The following is a 19721-nucleotide window of genomic DNA, read 5'->3' as shown; positions in this document are numbered from 1 at the left end:
ACTTAGGAACATAGAGAAGGAAACAACAGACACTGGTGTCTACTTGAGGGAGGAGGGTGGGAGGAGGGAAGGAGCAGCAAAGATAACTATTGGGTACTGAGCTTACTACCTGGGTGATGTAATAATATGTACAACAAACCCTCGTGACATGTTTATCTATGTAACAAACCTTCACATTTACCAGCAAACCTAAAATTAAAATTCAAAAAAAAAAAAAGAGTTTTAGAAGACTTCTTAAGCATAGTTTTGTATGTGATTCTAGGCAACTGGACATGAACCGTCTGTAACTGTTTGCTCTGCAACTATCCCGTTAACTGCTTCCAGCTTACCCACAACTAGGCCATGGGATTCATATAAAAAGCTTCATAACTCATGGAGCTCCCGTAAGCCCAAGCCTGCAGCCTCATTTTTTACCCTTCTGTAGTCTTTAAACGATTTCATGCAGTCTCAGCCTACCTTTGTATTGAGTCTGGAGTTGGCTTCAAACCTTAAGGATGCTGCCTTTGCTGTAAGAGTTATCTCAGTTACCCATCTCCCCAAAGAAGGATGCAGTGCCCTAACCTACACTCTGTCCGGGGCTTATGCAGGGAAAGCACTGCCAGGCAGATCTAGAATCACACTAGTCCCCACTCCAAGCCCTAAAGGTCCAAAGAGACAGAAATCGAACAATGTCTACAATTACTTCAAACTTTTGAACCACTATCTTCTAAAGTGGAGGCCCTCAAACTACAGCCTAGTGTCGAAATCCAGCCCTTTTCCTGTTTTCATATGGCCCTTGAGATAAGATTAGTTTCTCTCTATTTAAAGGGTTGTAAAGGAAGAAGGAGGAGGAGAACAGAAAGGAGGAAGAGGAGAAGGCAAAGGTGGAGGAGGAAGTGAAGCAAAGAAGAAAATGAGGCATATGCACTGAAGACCCTATGCAGCCTACAAATCCTAAAATGTTTACTATCTGGCTCTTTACAGACAAAAATGTTTCCTGACCCGTGTTCTAAACCACAAACTTCGTCTTTTCAAGCCCTTGCATACAATGCTCCCATGGCTTTTCCATCACTATCAGGATAAGGTCTACATTCGTCAACGTCTGACCCTAATTATCACTTAGTCCCTGTCAACTTGACCCCAACATACACTCCCTATTCACAGAGCCTGAATTACTTGCTCTTTTGTGAACATAACATAAACTTTCATCCCATTGTACCCTTTTTAAACATTCTCTCCTCTCCCTGGAATGCCCTTTTCCTCTGGCCCTGTTGGAAAACTCTTCCTTAAAGGCTCAGCTAAATTGTCAGTTCTCTAAAGCATTCTCTGAGTACCCCAAGCAGAATTAAGATCTTCTCTGCATATCCACAGCATTTAGTTATGCCTTCTATTAGTTCACTTAATATATTACTCTCTGAGCCACCACTCGCAGCTGGGGACTGAAAGGTTTACCATTTCCATCTAGCTGTTTATATCATGCGGACAACCTAAAAGCAGTCCTAGGTTTGAATTTACTTCTGCTTCTATTTACTGTTTACTTAATTTGGGAAAACTAAAAGGATAGATCGACAGTCCCAAATTAGATGAATTGTCACACAGTTGAAAAGAATATAGTGCAGGCCTAGAAAATGGTTTGAGGAAGAATCAAAACCTTACCTGCAAAGTGAGGACACCTTAAAGATATTCTTGGGAAAGAAAAAGTTTTCATTTTATAGATATATGAGGCACTCCATTCCAAGAAAATTGATGCTATGCTAGAAAGTCTACACGCAGTACTGACATGATTAAAGGAATAAAAGGGAAAAATGGGAAAAGATGAAATAAATGGCTAGATACTAGGGGAATATGAAGAAATCCACATGAATGTCTACAGTGCTCTAAATAACATGACCATTCATTTGTAAAGATGAACTCAAAAAATAAAATTAGTTATACTATACATACACTATTTAATTGTATGAAAATGGTCAATAAGATGAAGTTTTTTTTGGTTTTTTTTTTTTTTTTTTTTTTTTTGAGATGGAGTCTAGCTCTTGTTGCCCAGGCTGGAGTGCAGTGGTAGGATCTCAGTTCACTGCAACATCTGCCTCCCAGGTTTAAGCGATTCTCCTTCCTCAGCCTCCTGAGTAGCTGGGATTACAGGCAAGTGCCACCCCTCCCAGCGAATTTTTATATTTTTAGGAAAGATGGGGTTTCACCACGTTGGCCAGACTGGTCTCTTATCTCCTGACCTCAGGTGATCCACCCACTTCGACCACCCAAAGTGCTGGGACTACAAGCATGAGCCACTGTGCCCAGCCGAGATGAAGTATTAATATGGAAAAAGGTTCGTGGAAAAGAAGTAGGTTGAAAATGTATATGGACTATGACTTTTTATGTCACTTATTCGAAATAAAAGATAAAACACCGTTTATGTGTATATGTGTGTGTGTAAATGTCTACAAAATTTTACAAGGTATGCCTGATTAGCAAAAATGTTTCGTTCGTAAATAAGAGAGGAGAGTTTGGGGTTGATAATACAAGAGAGTCAAAGGGCATTTTAACTGTTACTTTTACTTGTGAATTGCTTGACTTCTTAAAAATAATGAGCAATTTTTTGTCAATTTAAATTAAAACCAACAAAATGTACATTCACATCACATCCAGATCCTACAAGATACAACATTTCAACAGGGTCTAAAAGAATAAGTGATATATTCTCACTCATTTAGTTTTTAAATTGTCTTTCTTGGGTTTTAAATATACATAATAAAAGAAAATCATAGATGCTGAAATAAGTATTCCAAAGCTCAGACACAAGCTGACAACATCAGAATTAAAACCACACAGGTTAAAAATTATTTTCTTTAAGAACGTTGAATGTTGGTGCCCACTCTCTCCTGGCTTGTAGGTTTTCTGCTGAGAGGTCTGCTGTTAGCCTGTGCAGCAAACCACCATGGCACACATTTACCTATGTAACAAACCTGCACGTTCTGCACATGTCTGCTGGAATCTAAAATAAATTAAAATTAAAGAAACACACGAACTAAAGCCGTTTCTATTAAAGGTGAATGAAACAAACAATAGACGGAAGTTGGGTTACCATGGAAGCAACAGAAATGAACATGTAGAAAAAAAAAAAAAAGGAGATTTTCTGCTCAGTCACGTCAAAGTCAGGTGTCTAGTCTGTTTCAGTGTCAGATCCTGTAAGAGATGATGATGTTGGGCACTGAAGGTGGACAGGGATTCATAATGAAGGTCCAGAGATTGCCCTAGTCTTGCTCAGCCAATAGAGTGCAGTGGATTTTTTTCTGAGTGCAAAATTTAAAATAGGGCTCCACGTATTCATTTCATCTACAGCAGAGAAGGCAGACTGAGTGGTGAGACTTTTGCTGAACTTGAGAGCATGAGGTCAAATTCGACTTGAAAAAAGACAAAGAAATTATAAGAGACAGATATGTTTCAGTATTCAAGTCAAACAACGTTGAGATGGATGCGGCGCTGAAGCATAGTGGTCCAGATAGTTCTGACACGGCCAATGATGGCTTTGTACTCCCCTTTGAATGTAGCAAGGAAGAAATTGTTCAGTGCTTCTCACGGTTGGAAATCATGCCAAATGGCATAAGACTGATTGTGGATTTCCAGGGAAGGAGTACAGGGGAGCCTTTGTGCAGTATGCTTCACAGGAAATAGCTGAAAATACTCTAGAGAAACACAAGGAAAGAATAAGACACATGCATATCAAAATATTTAAGAGCAGTAGAGCTGAAGTTAGAACTCACAAAAGCTTATGGCCATGCAGTGGCCAGGTCCCTATGACAGACCTGGGGCTGTCAAAGGGCGTAACAGCATTAGCAGAGGAGCTGACTTTGAGCAGACGGGGTGTGGTGCTTATGGTGGAAGCTATGGAGGCTATAATGATTATAATGGTTATAATGATGGCTATGAATGTGGGTCAGATAGATTTGGAAGAAACTTCAATTACAGTTTTTTAGGAATGTCTGATCATAGACATAAGGACGGTGGCTGTACCTTCCAGAGCACAATGGGACACTGTGTACACATGTGTGGATTACCTTACAGAGCTACTGAGAATGATGTTTATATTTTTTTCCCACTGCTCAATCGTGGAGTGTACACATTATAATTGATCCTGATGGCAGAGTAACTGGTGATGCAAATGTCGAGCTTGTAACTCAGAAGACGCTGTGGCAGCTATGTCAAAACTCAAAGCAAATATGCATCATAGATATGTAGGACTCTTCTTGGATTCTACAATACACCAAGTGGTGGTGGTTATGGTAGCCAAATAATGGGAGTTATGGGCTTGTCAAACCAGTTCAGTTACAGTGGTCCAGCCAGCCCACAGCTTCTGTGATGGTTATGGAGGCAGCTATGGTGGCTAGAGCAGCATGAGTGGATACAATCAAGTTTTACAGGAAAACTCCAGTAATTTTCAATCAAACATTACATAAATAGCCAAGGAGCAATGAACAGCAGCTACTACAATAGAGGAAGCCATGCATCTATGGGCGTGAACAGCATGGGAGGGATGTCTAGCATGTCTGATATGAGTGGTGGATGAAGAATGTAATCGATCTGATCACGGACTCTTGGCCAACTTTTTTCAAGAAAAAAACTTCAGTTTAACAGTTTTTGAAATACAAGCTTGTGGTTTATGCTTACTCTGTAAGTGGAAATCCGGATTGTTCTGCAGACTTAATTAAGGCTCATTGTTTTTGAACACAGTACTCCTCTAGGATGTAGCAGTGAAGTTGAGTAAACTATAACTGTTAAAAAAGTTTTCGTTTTTCTCAAGTTAGTTATATTGTACAATGTACTGAAGCAGTACACGTATTTAGGTTAAAGCAGTTGAATTAAGTTAGTTGTTACCCTTATACCACGTTACATTGAATACAGTTTGGATGCATGTTGAAATACATGCCTCTTTTTTTTTTTTTTTTTTTTTAAAACTCAATATAGGAACTGTGTCTGGAATTAAAGTAAAAATTTTTGGCATGTTTTTAAATTCTAGTTTCATTTAATAACCTGTAGGGCATGTATGTTTAAGCTTTATTTAAGTTAATGGGAAAAAATTAGAGATCCAATACCAGTACTTCAGGATTTTGTCTTGGTGTTTACATGAAATTCTTAGGCCTTCATTTTAATCTTTCATTGTATTGTGATTTTCTTCTAGCTATACTGTACCACATGAAACTTGCCAAATAAATATTTCTCTTTTTTTTTAAATTTTTTGAGACAGAGTCTTGCTCTGTCGCCCAGCCTGAAGTGCAGTGGCACAATCTTGGCTCATTGCAGCCTCTGCCCACCAGGTTCCAGCGATTCTCCTGCCTCAGTCTCCTGGGTAGCTGGGATTATGGGAGCATGCCACCATGCCCGGCTAAGTTTTGTATTTTCACTAGCGATGGGGTTTCCCCATGTTGGCCAGGCTGGTCTTGAACTCCTGACCTCAGGTGATCCGCCTGCCTTAGCCTCCAAAAGTGCTGGGATTGCAGGCATGAGCCACTGCACCCAGCCAATCTTCCTGTTAAAAACTGATAGAAGAAGTAGAAGGAGGAGGACGAGGAGAAGGAGAAGGAGGAGGAGGAGGCAGTAGCAACAGAGGAAGAAGAGGGAGAAGGAGAAGGAGGAGAAGGGAAAGGAGGGGGGTATTATGACTTGGCACAACTAGTAATATCAGGTTAGTATAGATCATCAGGGCTATCATATTTTGTAATCCTTGAAAATCAATAAAGTTGAATAGTTAATTTCAGTGCAGGCTAACTTAAAATGTAAAGTAATTTTCTCCTCTTTGATTCATAAATTCATTTATTCATTAATCCGTCAAAGAGTTACTGAGTGCCTAAGATGTGCCAGACCCTGTATGCTGGGTGTGAAAGATACAGAAAAGAAGTAACTCATGCCTTTCTTGTATTTAAAAAGCTCAGTCCAACCAAGGCCTTTATGTAGAGTCAATGACTTGTAAGAGACTCACTGGCTGTCTGGGACAATATTGTTCTCTTTATTTCTCCTTACTGTTGGTTAAGATTTCCCCTAAATATATTACAGATTCAACTCCTTTTATGTAGCAAGAACTGGCAGTGTGGAGTGGAACTGTTCACCACCCGTTCACCATCTCTGCTTTCCGATTTCCAACGCGGAGGTTGGCAAACTTTTAGTGTAAAAGGGCCAGATAGTAAATACTTTAGGCTTTGTGGGATAAAAGTCTAGGGCATTACATAGGTACTTCTATAACCATTTAAAATGTAGAAACCGCTCTTAGCTTGTAAACCATATGAAAACAGGGCCAGATTTGACCAATCATTTGCCAACCCTTGTTCTAGTAGAAACATCTGAGGATGAGAGAGGGAAGCAGCAAAGTTGTTATTCCTACTATTTAAGGTCAGATATAATAAAGAGCAAAATAGGCACGGTCCTTGCCTTCACAGAGTTTGAGAGCAGGCACACAGCTAGTCCATAAAGGAGGTCTTCGTATCTAGTAGCAACTGTAATCCCTTGAGGGTGTATGTTTATCCCATTTCTCTTGCATGTCACAAAAAGAGCAGCTGTTTGAAAGCTTCTCTTACACTTACACCATCATTCTAAAATGAACTACTTGCATGTCTGTATCCTCACTAAGTTACAACCTCTGATAAGCCATGGAGCATGTTTTATTTATCTTTATATTCTTAGTTCCTAGCACTCCCTGCGCCTTGTGCATATGTTATACACTCAATAATTGCTTGTCAGATGAATGGAACTAAACTGTTTTATCACATTATGTGTGTGCCTTTTTAGGTGGTCACTTGTCTTTTGCTAGAGTTAACTGTGTTGTAAAAAAAGACTCTGAATTCAAAGCCTTCACTTTTGAGAATGGAAGGGGGCGTATATTCACTGCAGTTGACATCAACATAAGGTCTAAAAAAATCTTTGTGACATCCTATATTTTCAGCTGGGATTTGCAACAAACTATTGTTTTCCTTTTCTCCAAGAAAAACTCTACCTAACAACAATTTTCTTGTTGGTTTCACCAGGAGACTGTTTGCACACTCCTCTTACGAGATCGATCAGGTCTTACATCTTTCTTTCCTTATTATTTCATAAAGGAAAAGGACAGCTTTTTCTTATGTTGACTATTCTGTCTCTGTGACCTGTGGGTAAAACTAAATACACAGGTAGTGACTACTCAAAAGCCCGTCTGGATGGCTGAAACTGACATGTTTCTATTTGAACACGTGTGAAGTTAAACGTGCCCTTGTCAGCATAAAAGATGCAAATGCCTTTAAAAGTATACTCTATTTTTACCAGTATAAAAGGAATGCATATTCATTCTAGAAAATTTGAAAATAATAGAAAAATGGAAGGTAAGGGAATAGACTGCGTATATACTCACCATCTAAATATATCTGTTACAATATTTTTCTCAAGTTTAAGCTTTATGTGCCTCAGGTTTTTCATCTATAAATTCATTTATAAATCTATAAACAACAATACCTTCCTTAAAGTGTTGTAATGAATCTTAAAATAATCAATACATGCATAATGCCTAAAAAATATTTTTTCTTTATTTAAAAAACTTGTATTTTAGGTTCAGGGGTACATGTGCATGTTTGTTATATAGGTACATTTGTGTCATGGGGGTTTGTCATACAGATTATTTTATCATCCAGATACTAAGCCTAGTACCCAATAGTTATTTTTTCTGATACTCTCCCTTTTCCTACCCTCCACCCTCAAATAGACCCCATTGTCTGCTCTTCCCCTCCTAAAGGAGATTTTTACACAGAGTACATGCTCAGCAAATGTTAGATAAATAGTACTCCTCATACTGAATATTATCTTTTAGTGCCTTAACTTGTTTTGTTATCATTATATCATAATAACAAACATTCCTTATGTAATTAAAAATTTTACTTAACACATTTGGGAGGCTGAGGCAGGCAGATCACGAGGTCAGGAGTTCGAGATCAGCCTGGCCAACATAGTGAAACCCCGTCTCTACTAAAAATACAAAAATTAGCCGGGCGTGGTGGTGCACACCTGTAGTTCCAGTTACTCAGGAGGCTGAGGCAGGAGAATCGCTTGAACCTGGGAGGCAGAGATTGCAGTGAGCCGAGATCGTGCCACTGCACTTCAGCCTGGCAACAGAGCAAGACTCCATCTCAAAAAAAAAAAAAATTTTACTTAACATAATTATGGTCCAATGCCTCCAACGCATTGTTACAATTAGTAATAATACAGAATATTATATAAAAGAACCCCTAACTCTTGTTTATTTTATAAAACAAACTGAAATCAGTTACAAAATTCATAAATATTAACATTGTTTGAAATGTTGATCCTACTTAACCACAATTGCCAGAATAGCCTAGAAGAGTCTGTTCATGAAATATTTGTAGAAAACAGCTAAGTTTTCAACTATAGGTGACTCTAAGACCACTTATAAAAAGAGCATGCTTCGAAATTGTCCAAAGAAATCTTCATTTTTACTAAGCTTCAAATAGGTAATTGCATATTTGAATACTTACGGGAACTGAATCTGAATATTCGACTCTAAAGTAACCCATCAAACTTGCCATAATTTTCTTATATTTTCTCGAATCACGGGCTATAGATTACTCTTCATCAGTTATTAACTTCTTTAGTGATAACATTTTTTAGTTTACTTACTGTTTGTCCTTAACCTTCTCCATACTTTTCCATTTCAGAGACAAATTCATGAGTAAAATAGCCAGTGGACAGGAGTTATTCATTAAAATTGTGTTTACAAATGCAAAGTATGATAGGTAATTCTGGTAACTGCCTAGATGAGAACTACATGAATGAAGAAATAACACCAACTTCCCAGGCAATAAATCAGCAGTTTACTTGAAGTGTCAGTTCCCACAAGAAATACAAATAGTAAATATTCATAACAAATAAGTTCAAGTTGGTTAAGGGGTTAAACAAATGCAATATTTAACAAACATGAGATGCAAATTTTTGTATAGAAAAGAAGAAAAAAATAAATGAAATAAGTCCCAATCCGGGAAAAGACTGAAAAGAAATACTCTTATATATGACTATCATAATCCTTTCAATGAATAATTTGGTGATGTATATCAGGGTAGATAAAATAATTATACCCTCTGGCCCAACAATTCCCCACATGGAAATTTACCCTAAGTGACTAATCAAAGCAGCGAAGCTATGTAAGATTGCTTTATTAACATGCCATGGTGGATGGCAGAGCAAGATGGCTGACATCGATGCAGCTCTCTTCCACAGAATGGAACCAAAATAGCATGTAGATATTCACACTTAAAATAGATTGTGAAAGAGGGAACACTGGAATGCAACAGAGCAGTGATGGGAAAGCACTGAAAGCAAAGAAGAAAGAAGCAAGGCAGCCTGCTTGGCAGAGATGTGCCAGGAGCTGGGACAAGGTCCTGTGTGGGGAAAGGGTAAGTGACAGCCCACCAAGGCTGTACATTTTGACAACAGACTCTTACAATCCTAGCTATGGGGAGAGCCCGTCCACTGTCATGGGTCTGGAGATGAGCACAAGAAGCTGTCTAGAGATCATGCAGGCATTGTTCCAGAGAGGGTACTCACGCTGAACCCCACAGGCTTCTGAGCCCTGAGCAGCTACAGCATGGTATCATTGGAAGATCTCGGTCCCCAAAGGACTGTTTCCTATTCTGGGGCACACATTGCTCCTGCCACTGCTGGGGGAAAAGAAAAAAAGGCAGAAGGAGACCAGGCACATTCACATATCCCAAGGACAAATTCCACCACCACCACTGCAGGCTGCTGGGGGACTCAGACACAAGTAAACTGTGCCCCCCACAGCACTGCACCCACTGAGAGTGACCCCACCCTCCTCCTCAGTAGCAGACCCAAAGGGGACGCCAGTCTCAGAGCCAAATCCCCAAAGGACTGCATCCTGCCCTGGGGCTGATGCTGCCACTGCCACCACCAGGCCAAGGATGGTGGAGAGAGGAGGGTGGGCATGTTCATGCACCCTTACCTCTTCTGGAAAGAGGCTGCTGTGGGACTGATGCTGGAGAGGATATGGAGAAAAGGGAACACTTATATGCTGCTGGTGGGAATGTAATTGAGTAAAATCACTATGAAAAACAGTATGCAGATTTCTTAAAGAACTAAAAATAAAACTACCATCACATCCAGCAATCCCACTAAATCAGTATCTCAAAAGGATACCGGTACTCCCATGTTTGTTGCAGCAGTATTCCCATAGATTTGGAAGCAACGTAAGTGTCCATCAACAGACAAATTGATGATGAAAATGTGGTCTACATACACACTGGAATACTATTCAGCCATAAAAAAGAATGAAGCCTTGCAATTTGCAGCAACATGGATGAGCCCTGTAGGACATTATGCTAAGTGAAATATGCCAGGCACAGAAAAATACCATATGTTCTCACTCATACGCAGGAGCTAAAAAAGAGTTAATCTCATGGGCATAGAGAATAGAATGATAGTGGGAAGGGTGGGAGGGTGAGAGTAGGGGATGAAGAGATCCTGACTAGTGGGTAAAAACATACAGTTAGATAGAAGAAATAGACTCCAATATTCTATAACAAAACAGGATCAGTATAGTTAGCAACGATGTGTTATATATTTCTGGCAACCATCATTCTACTCTCTATCTCCACAAGTTCAATTGTCTTAATTTCCAGGTCCCATAGTTCAAAGTAGATAAAAGAGAGGACATGAAATGTTACAAACCCATGACTGGGCGCGGTGGCTCACGCCTGTAATCCCAGCACTTTGGGAGGCCAAGGTGGGTGGATGATGAGGTCGGAAGATTGAGACCATCCTGGCTAACGCTGTGAAAACCCATCTCTACTGAAAACACAAAAAAATTAGCCGGGTATGGTGGCACGTGCCTGTAGTCCCAGCTACTCGGGAGGCTGAGGCAGGAGAATCACATAAAGCCAGGCGACGGAGGTTGCAGTGAGCTGAGATCACACCACTGCACTCCAACTTAGGCGACAGAGCAAGACTCCGTCTCAAAAAAAAAAAAAAAAAAAAAAGAGAAAGAAATGTTACAAACACATAGAATTTACAAAAACTCAAGGTGAAGGATACTGTGAATACACCGACTTGATCATTTCAGATTCTATTCATAAAACAAATGCTCACATATACCCCATAAATACACAAAATATTTGATGTCGGTAAAAAAGTCGTCCATGGTCACGTTATTTATTGTGGCCAAAAAACTGTAAAAATTTAAGTTCGTAGCCAAAGACATGTTCAGTATATTGCAAGAATTAAATTGCTACAACATAATATTAAGCATTTATCATAAATAATACATCTTGGGATCCTTTAAAAGCTTGGAAAACAGCTTGGAGTTAATATTTTGTGAGACATAAAATTGGATTAAAGTAGATACTATACATTTTTGAGGAATTGAATCTAAGACTAAAAATATTTACCTTTTAAAATGCAATAAAATAACTAAAACATCTAACCCAAAATTAAATACCATTTTTTTTCCAATTTCTCTGAATTGTTACCAGGGTGCACGATGAATAGTTTTATGAATTGCTTTTTCTTGTTTCCATACAGAGCATTTAGTAGATTTGTTCATGCCAGAAGTTCAAGTTGCCACTGAATTCACACAATCATTTATTTTGCTCAAACTTTCTATTTTAGAACTAAAGAACATGACTTTATTAAACTCGTCATTTCTATCACCAGTTCTAGCATTTGGCTTCATTTTAGAGGCTTTTTTTTCCCACAGAGAAACTTCATTTTCATAACTCTTTGATAGCTACTATGTGAGTAAGAGTGAATAGAGAAGCACACGACTGGGCAGCAACCTAGGCTCACACACTGGTAAGTGGCTTGCTTTGATTAATCAGCCTCAGAGTGTGCATGCTTCAAACGCATGCATCTCTAACAAAACCTTCTTTACTGCATGCGATGGGACAAACATTTGCCATTCTTAAAATGTGCCAACCATTCATGATCTGGGAACTTTTTTTTAATACATACTGCTCCCTCTACTGGGCTATTCTTATCCTCACCTTCACATCAAATTGCTAGTCACCACTGAAGTCAAAGTTGAAGCATGACTTTCTTTACGAAACATACTCTGACACCTCCAGGGATGGCTATTCCTGGTATCTTCTGCGTGATATTGCACGTGAAGTCAGTACACTCCAGTCCTGAACTCTGCTTGCTTATGGCAGTGTTTGATGATATTAAGTATGAAACGTCATGACAGCAAAACCAGGGATCTATTTTCAGTTTCAGTTGAAGTTAAAGGGAATTTCTCACATAAGAGAACCACGCATAGTGTGTGATGAATAGTAAAAGAATTAATGCATCTGTATGCATAGAAGAGATTCTCACACATAGTATGTGCTCAATGAATCTTAGATAACGCTTTCTACTATTGCAGCTTTCAGAGAAAATGGACACCAACCTTGTAGTATTCAGGTTAAGGATGGGGAGAGTCACGGTATCATGTAGCCATCATCAGGGCTGGTAAGCAAGGGTTAAGAACTCTCCAAGATTAGTAATTAATGAAGACAAATCAGATGTAAATATTCCTATGCAAGCAAAGCCTCATGGAACAGATGAATTGTTTCAGAAAGGATGGGAACTGTTCCTCTCACCATGCTGTAGACTGAAATCAGGGCCCTCTGCAGCCCTGGCAGAGGTGATTATAGATAATTATATAGACTAAGGTACTGAGATCATCAGTTCAGAGTGGGGGAACAGTTATTCTCAACAGACCTTCTTGTCATTATCATAAAGCTTCAAGTTAAGAAACCCTCAAATTATTATTATAGATATCCAGGTTGAAGAGATCTTACTGGTTACATCCGAGATCTGGTACCAGAAAGGAAAAAAACATGTAAAATACCCCAGTTATACATGGATATATACATACACATTGACAACAACAGAAAATAAAAGCCTGTCTAGATCAGTAACATCTTGTGCTATATCTATCCAGGCACTTCTCAGACTCCATTGTAATAAGTTGTGTATATGTTAATTGACATCTTTGCATCCTCTTTAAGAATGTTGATATTTTACATAAGGGTAAAGTATTGTTTGTCTTGTATAACTCTATCAAATATAACCTTGTCTGTGACTATAGGCATTCACACAATGAGGGTGAAATGGAAGACGGAAAATCAGTTGGTTGGAAGACATTTATCCTGAGATTCGTCTTCCCTGTGAGTTCTCTTAAGAAACTGATCAATTACAAGGTTGGCACCTTAAGTATCTTGTTCTACACTTCATGCAAAACTACTGAATGCCTGTGGAAACAAAACTATTTTTATTAGTGCCCCACTGAAGGGTTGACAAAGGCCAATATTCCAAAAAGAAATTTACCAAATACCACAGAAGAAAAGGAAAATAAGCTCAATAATCTCAGAAAATGCTAACAGCATCAGATTTCTGAAGCTAGTATAATGTCATTCCATGTGTTCAGTTGTGCATATATATACATATTCAACCTTACTTATTTTTTCTATGATTCAACACAGTTTCAATTTTCAGCTCTCAGTCTCTTTGCCTTAAATAAACCATCTTGAAAATGTTGGGGTTCCCCTTGCCATTGAGTGACATCTAAGTTTTGGAATGCTAAAACCTACTCAAGACATTGCAGGGTAGAGGGCACATATTAACCTTGGTGGCATTTGTCCTTGAAGACACTCCTTTGTCCATGAAGACACTTCTTGAGACATTTGTGGCCTCATCAGTACAGATAAGGTGCTTATGAGATGACCCTTGCTGCACCCATGAAACCCCTTTAGGTCCAGTGTTGGCACACAGGACTCTCTCTGATGCCTTTCTACTACTTTGAGTTGAATAAGTCTCTATGAGGCACTCTCTAAGGCCCCACGTGTCTAGACTGACTACACAGCCACTTATTCTCTCGGGTTTTGTGCCTCCCCAGGGCTTCACCTTGGAAGTAGAGTATTGAAACTCTGGCTCTGGAATATGACAATGCCGCCTTCCTCTCTACACAAGAATATATAATCTAACCTCTAGAAAAAACCTGTTTCCTCAAATCCCCAGCTCATATTGTTCTGTTTTCCCCTTGTATTTTTTTTTTTTTACTACGTCAACAGTCATATTCAACAAAGCCAAACAAAGATGTTACAAAAAAAGAAAATTACAAGCCATATCCCTAATGAAAATATATGCAAAAATCCCCAACACAATACTAGCAAACCACGTTCAACAGCACATTAAAAAGATCATTCACTATGATCAAGTAGTATTTACCTCTGGGATGCAAGGAAGGTTCAACATATACAAATCAAAAAATGGTGATATACCACATTAACGGAATGGAGGACAAAATCTATGTGATGATCTCAATAGATGCAGAAAAAATCGTTTGACAAAATTCTACATGCTTTCATTTTAAAAACTCTCAACAAATTATCTATAGAAGGAATGTACCTCAACACAATAAGGGCTATATATGACAAGCCCACAGCTAACATCATACTCAATGGTGGAAAGTTGACAGCATTTCCTCTAATATCAGGAACAAGGCAAGGATGCTCACTCTCGCTATAGTTGCCAACAACATGGTACTGGACTAAAGACAGATACATAGACCAATGGAACACAATAGAGAGCTGCAAAATCAATATGAGCATTTACAGTCAATCGATTTTTCATAAAGATGCCAAGAACACACAGTGAGGGGAGGACACTCTTTTTATTAAGTAATGTTAACAAAAACTGGATATCCACATGCAGAAGAAGGGAATTAGACCGCATGTTACATCATATACAAAAAGCAAATCAAACTAAAGTTTTAAATATAAGAAAGACTTTACACTGTGAAACTACTATAAGAAGCATTGTGGAAAGACTCCATGACATTGGCCTTGGCAATGATGTTTTGTATATAAACCCAAAAACACGGGAAACAAAAGCAAAAATAGAAAAATGGGATTGTATCCAACTAAAAAGCTTCTGTACAGTAAAAGAAACAATTGACAGTGTGAAGAGACAACCTACAGAATGACAGACAATATTTGCAAACTGCACATTTAATCAAGCGTTAATACCCAAAATATATAAGGAATCCAAACAGCTCAATAGCAAGAAAACAAATAATCTGATTTATAAAATGAGGAAAGGATCTGAATAGACATTTCTAAAAAGAGGACATACAGATGGCCAATAGGTATATGAAAATATTCTCAACATCACTAATTATCAGGGAAAAGAAAATTAATACTACAATGAGATATCATCTCCCATCTGTTAAAATGGCTATTATCAAAAAGATAAAATATAAGAAGCTTTGGCAAGGATGTGGAGAAAAGGGAATCTTTATACGCTGTTGATAGGAAAGTAATTTAGTACAGCCATCGTGGAAATCAGTATGGAACCTCCTCAAATTAAAAATAGAACTAATACATGATCCAGCAATTCTATTACTGTGTGTATATTCAATGAAAATAAAATTATTATGTGGAAGAGATATCTGCACTGCAATGTTCACGGCACATTATTCACAATAGCCAAGATATTGAGTCAACCTAAGTGTCCATCAAGGGGTGAATAGATAAATAAAATGTAGTGTATATATATACACAATGGAATACTATTCAGCCTTTTAGAAGATGGAAATTCTGTCGTTCGTGATAACAAGGATGAACCTGGAGAACATTATGTTAAGTAAAATAAGCCTGGAACAGAAAGACAAATACCGCATGATCTTATTATAGGTGGAATCTTAAAACATCAAACTCATAGACGCATAAAGTAGAATGGTGGTTATCAGGGGCTGGGGTGGAGGCAGCGACTGGGGACATGCTAGTCAAAGGATACAAAATTTCAGTTAGCTAGATGGAATAATTTCAAACGGTCTATTGCACAACATGGTGACTATAGTTAATAACAACGTAGTGTGTATCCCAAAATTGCTAAGAGAATAGACTTTATGTGTTATCACAACAAAGAATAATAAATGTATGAGATAGTGCATACGTTAATTAGCATGATTTAGCCATTCTGCAGTGTATAATTTCAAAACATCATGTTGTACACCATAAATATATACAATTTTTATTTGTCAATTAAAAATAAGTTTAGAAATAGGGCATATGATTTAGGGTTTCATTAACAGAATAAATATTTTTAAAATAGGCATATCAATTTCCTAAAAGCTTAATTTTTTTGAAAACCCTAGCTAAGAACATTTCATATTCTCTGCTTTCTGCTTTATTAGTCTTCTGAATAGTGAGTTTAAAAAGGGTTATCTACTTGGATTTGGGGTTGGAGATAGAAAGAAAAGTGAATTATTGAGAAAGAGGAAAATCGTAAATACTATCTTGTCACTTCTTCAAAGACTTCACCCCCCAAGTACAAGTTGGCACCCCTTATAAGCATCTGGCTGCCCTTTTCTTCCTGTTTTGTGGATAAGTCAGATGAAAAGTTAAATCCTCTAAGAAAAAATTCACTCTTTCGAAGGAATACGCAGGAATACTTTTTTGTAGAATAGTTCTTTTGTAAAATAAATAATTATCTTCTAATTGTTCTAATACTTGAAAGTTTTCTAAACTGCAGCCTATTTTTACCTTTTACTGGTCTGATAATTTAGTAATTGTGTGTGGATTTACTACCGATAACCTGGGTTATAAATTATAATAAAATTGCGTATGTGGGCTTTTTACTTCCATTTTAAAAGATCAGCTCATTTAAAAAATTAATGCTTTGCTGGGCATGGTGGCCTGTACTGTAACTCAGCACTTTGGGAGGCCGAGTCATGGATCACTTGTGTCAGAGATAGACACCATCCCATAACAGGTGAAACCCGGCCTCTACCAAAAAATACAAAAAAAAATTAGCCAGGCCTGGTGGTGGGCACCTGTAGTCCCAGCCCCTCAGGAGGCTGAGGCAGGAGAATGTCATGAACTCCGAGAGATGGAGCTTGCAGTGAGGCCAAGATCGCTGGGCCACAGCACTCCAGCCTGGGCGACAGGGTAAGTGAGATCATCTCAAAAATTCTACGATTTTGGAAAAGATCAACAAAATTGATAGACCACTAGCAAGACTAATAAAGAAGAAAAAGAGAAGAACTGGAATAGATGCAATAAAATGATAATGGGATATCACCACTGACCCCACAGAAATACAAACTACCACTCAGAGAATTATAAACACCTCTATGCAAATAATCCAGAAAACGTAGAAGAAATGATAATTTCCTGACACTTACACTTCCCAAGACTAAAACCAGGAAGAAGTTGAATCCCCTGAATAGACCAATAGCAGGCTCTGGAAATTCGAGGCACAATTAATAGCCTGCCAACCAAAAAGAGTCCAGACCAGATGATTCACAGCCAAATTCTTACCAGAGGTACGAGGAGGAGCTGGTACCATTCCTTCTGAAACTATTCCAATCAATAGAAAAAAGGGAATCCTCCCAACTCATTTTATGAGGCCAACATCGTCCTGATAACAAAGCCTGGCAGAGACATTAATAAAAAGAGAATTTTAGACTAATATCCTGATGAACATCGCATGCAAAAATCCTCAATAAAATACCGGCAAAACCAATCCAGCAGCACATCAAAAGCTTATCCACTATGATCAAGTGGGCTTCACTGATGGGCATTGGTCTAACATATGCAAATCAATAAACATAATCCAGCATATATAAACAGAACCAAAGACAAACCACATGATTATCTCTAATAGATGCAGAAAAGGCCTTGAAAAATTCAACACCTCTTCACGCTAAAACCTCTCAATAAATTAGGTATTGATGGGAACGTATTCAAAAATAAGAGCTTATTTATGACAAAACCCAATAATATCATACTGAATGGGCAAAAACTGGAAGCATTCTCTTGAAAACTGGCATTAAAGATAGGATGCCCTCTCTCACCACTCCTATATTCAACATTGTGTTGGAAGTTCTGGCTAGGGCAATCTCGGCAAGAGTGAAAGAAATAAAGGGTATCTGGTTAGAAAAGAAGTCAAATTGTCCCTGTTTGCAGATGACATGATTGTATTTTAGAAAACCCCATTGTCTCAGCCCAAACTCCTTAAGCTGATAAGCAACTTCAGCAAAGTCTCAGGATACAAAATCACGCAAAAATCACAAGCATTCTTATACTCCAGTAACAGACAAACAGAGAGTCAAATCATGAATGAACTCCCATTCACACACAGCTTCAAAGAGAATAAAATACCTAGGAATCCAACCACAAGGGATGTAAAGGACCTCAAGGAGAACTACAAACCACTGCTCAGTGAAATAAAAAGAGACACAAACAAATGGAAGAACATATGCTCATGCATAGGAAGAATCAATATTGTGAAAATGGCCATACTGCCCAAGGTAATTTATAGATTCAATGCTATCCCCATCACCAAGCTACCAATGACTTTCTTCACAGAATTGGAAAACTGCTTTGAAGTTCATATGGAATCAAAGACCCTGCATTGCCAAGACAATCCTGCATTGCAAGAACAGTTGAGTACCACGCCGCTACCTGACTTCCTAAAACTATACTACAAGGCTACAGTAACCAAAACAGCATGGTACTGGTACCAAAACAGAGATATAGACCAATGGAACAAACAGAGCCCTCAGAAATAATAACACACATCTACAGCCATCTGCTGATCTTTAACAAAACCTGACAAAAACAAGAAATGGGAAAGGATTCCCATTAATAAATGGTGCTGGGAAAATTCAAGGATGTAAGTAGAAAGCTAAAAACATGATCCTTTCCTACTCCTTATACAAAAATTAACTAAGATGGATTAGACACTTACGTGTAAGCAGTAGGGACCTAAAACCATAAAACCCTAGAAGAAAACCTAGGTAATACCATTCAGGACATAGGCATGGGCAAGGACTTCATGTCTAAAACAGCAAAACAATGGCAACAAAAGCCAAATTTGACAAATGGGATCTCATTAAACTAAAGAGCTTCTGCACAGCAAAAAGAAACTACCATCAGAGCAACAGGCAACCTACAGAATGGGAGAAAATTTTTGCACTACTCATCTAACAAAGGGCTAATATGCAGCACCTACAAAGAACTCCAAAACAAATTCTACATACAAGAAAAACAAAACCCCATCAAAAGTGAGCAAAGGATATGAACAGACACTTCTCAAAAGAAGACATTCATACAGCCAACAGACACATGAAAAAAATACTCCATCATCACTTGCCATCAGAGAAATGCAAATCAAAACTAATAATGAGATACCATCTCACACCAAAGTTAGAATGGCAATCATTAAAAATCAGGGAAACAACAGGTGCTGGAGAGGATGTGGAGAAATAGAACACTTTTACACTGTTGGTGGACTGTAAACTGGTTCAACCATTGTAAAACAGTATGGCGACTCCTCAAGGATCTAGAACTAGAAATACCATTTGACCCAGCCATCCCATTGGTATATACCCAAAGGATTATAAATCATACTATAAAGACACATGCACACGTATGTTTATTGCAGCACTATTCACAATAGCAAAGACTTGAATCAACCCAAAATGTCCATCAGTGACAGACTGGATGAAGAAAAAATGTGGCACATATACACCATGGAATACTCATAAGCCATAAAAAGATGAGTTTGTGTCCTTTTAGGGACATGGATGCAGTTGGAAACCATCATTCAAAGCAAACTATCGCAAAGAACAGAAACCAAACACCGCGATACCACTCATAGGTGGGAATTGAACAAATGAGATCACTTGACAATCGGAAGGGAATATCACACACTGG

At 38.3% G+C, this 19721-nt stretch overlaps 1 pseudogene; it reads left to right on the top strand.

The window, feature by feature from the left end:
* Positions 1–3081: 3081 nt before the first annotated feature.
* LOC100999339 lies at positions 3082–4891 on the top strand (annotated as a pseudogene).
* The last annotated feature ends 14830 nt before the right edge of the window (positions 4892–19721 follow it).

Source organism: Papio anubis, chromosome X, assembly GCF_008728515.1.
Source record: "Papio anubis isolate 15944 chromosome X, Panubis1.0, whole genome shotgun sequence".
NCBI classification, from domain to species: Eukaryota; Metazoa; Chordata; class Mammalia; order Primates; family Cercopithecidae; genus Papio; species Papio anubis.
This window is presented reverse-complemented; position numbering and strand designations above follow the sequence as displayed.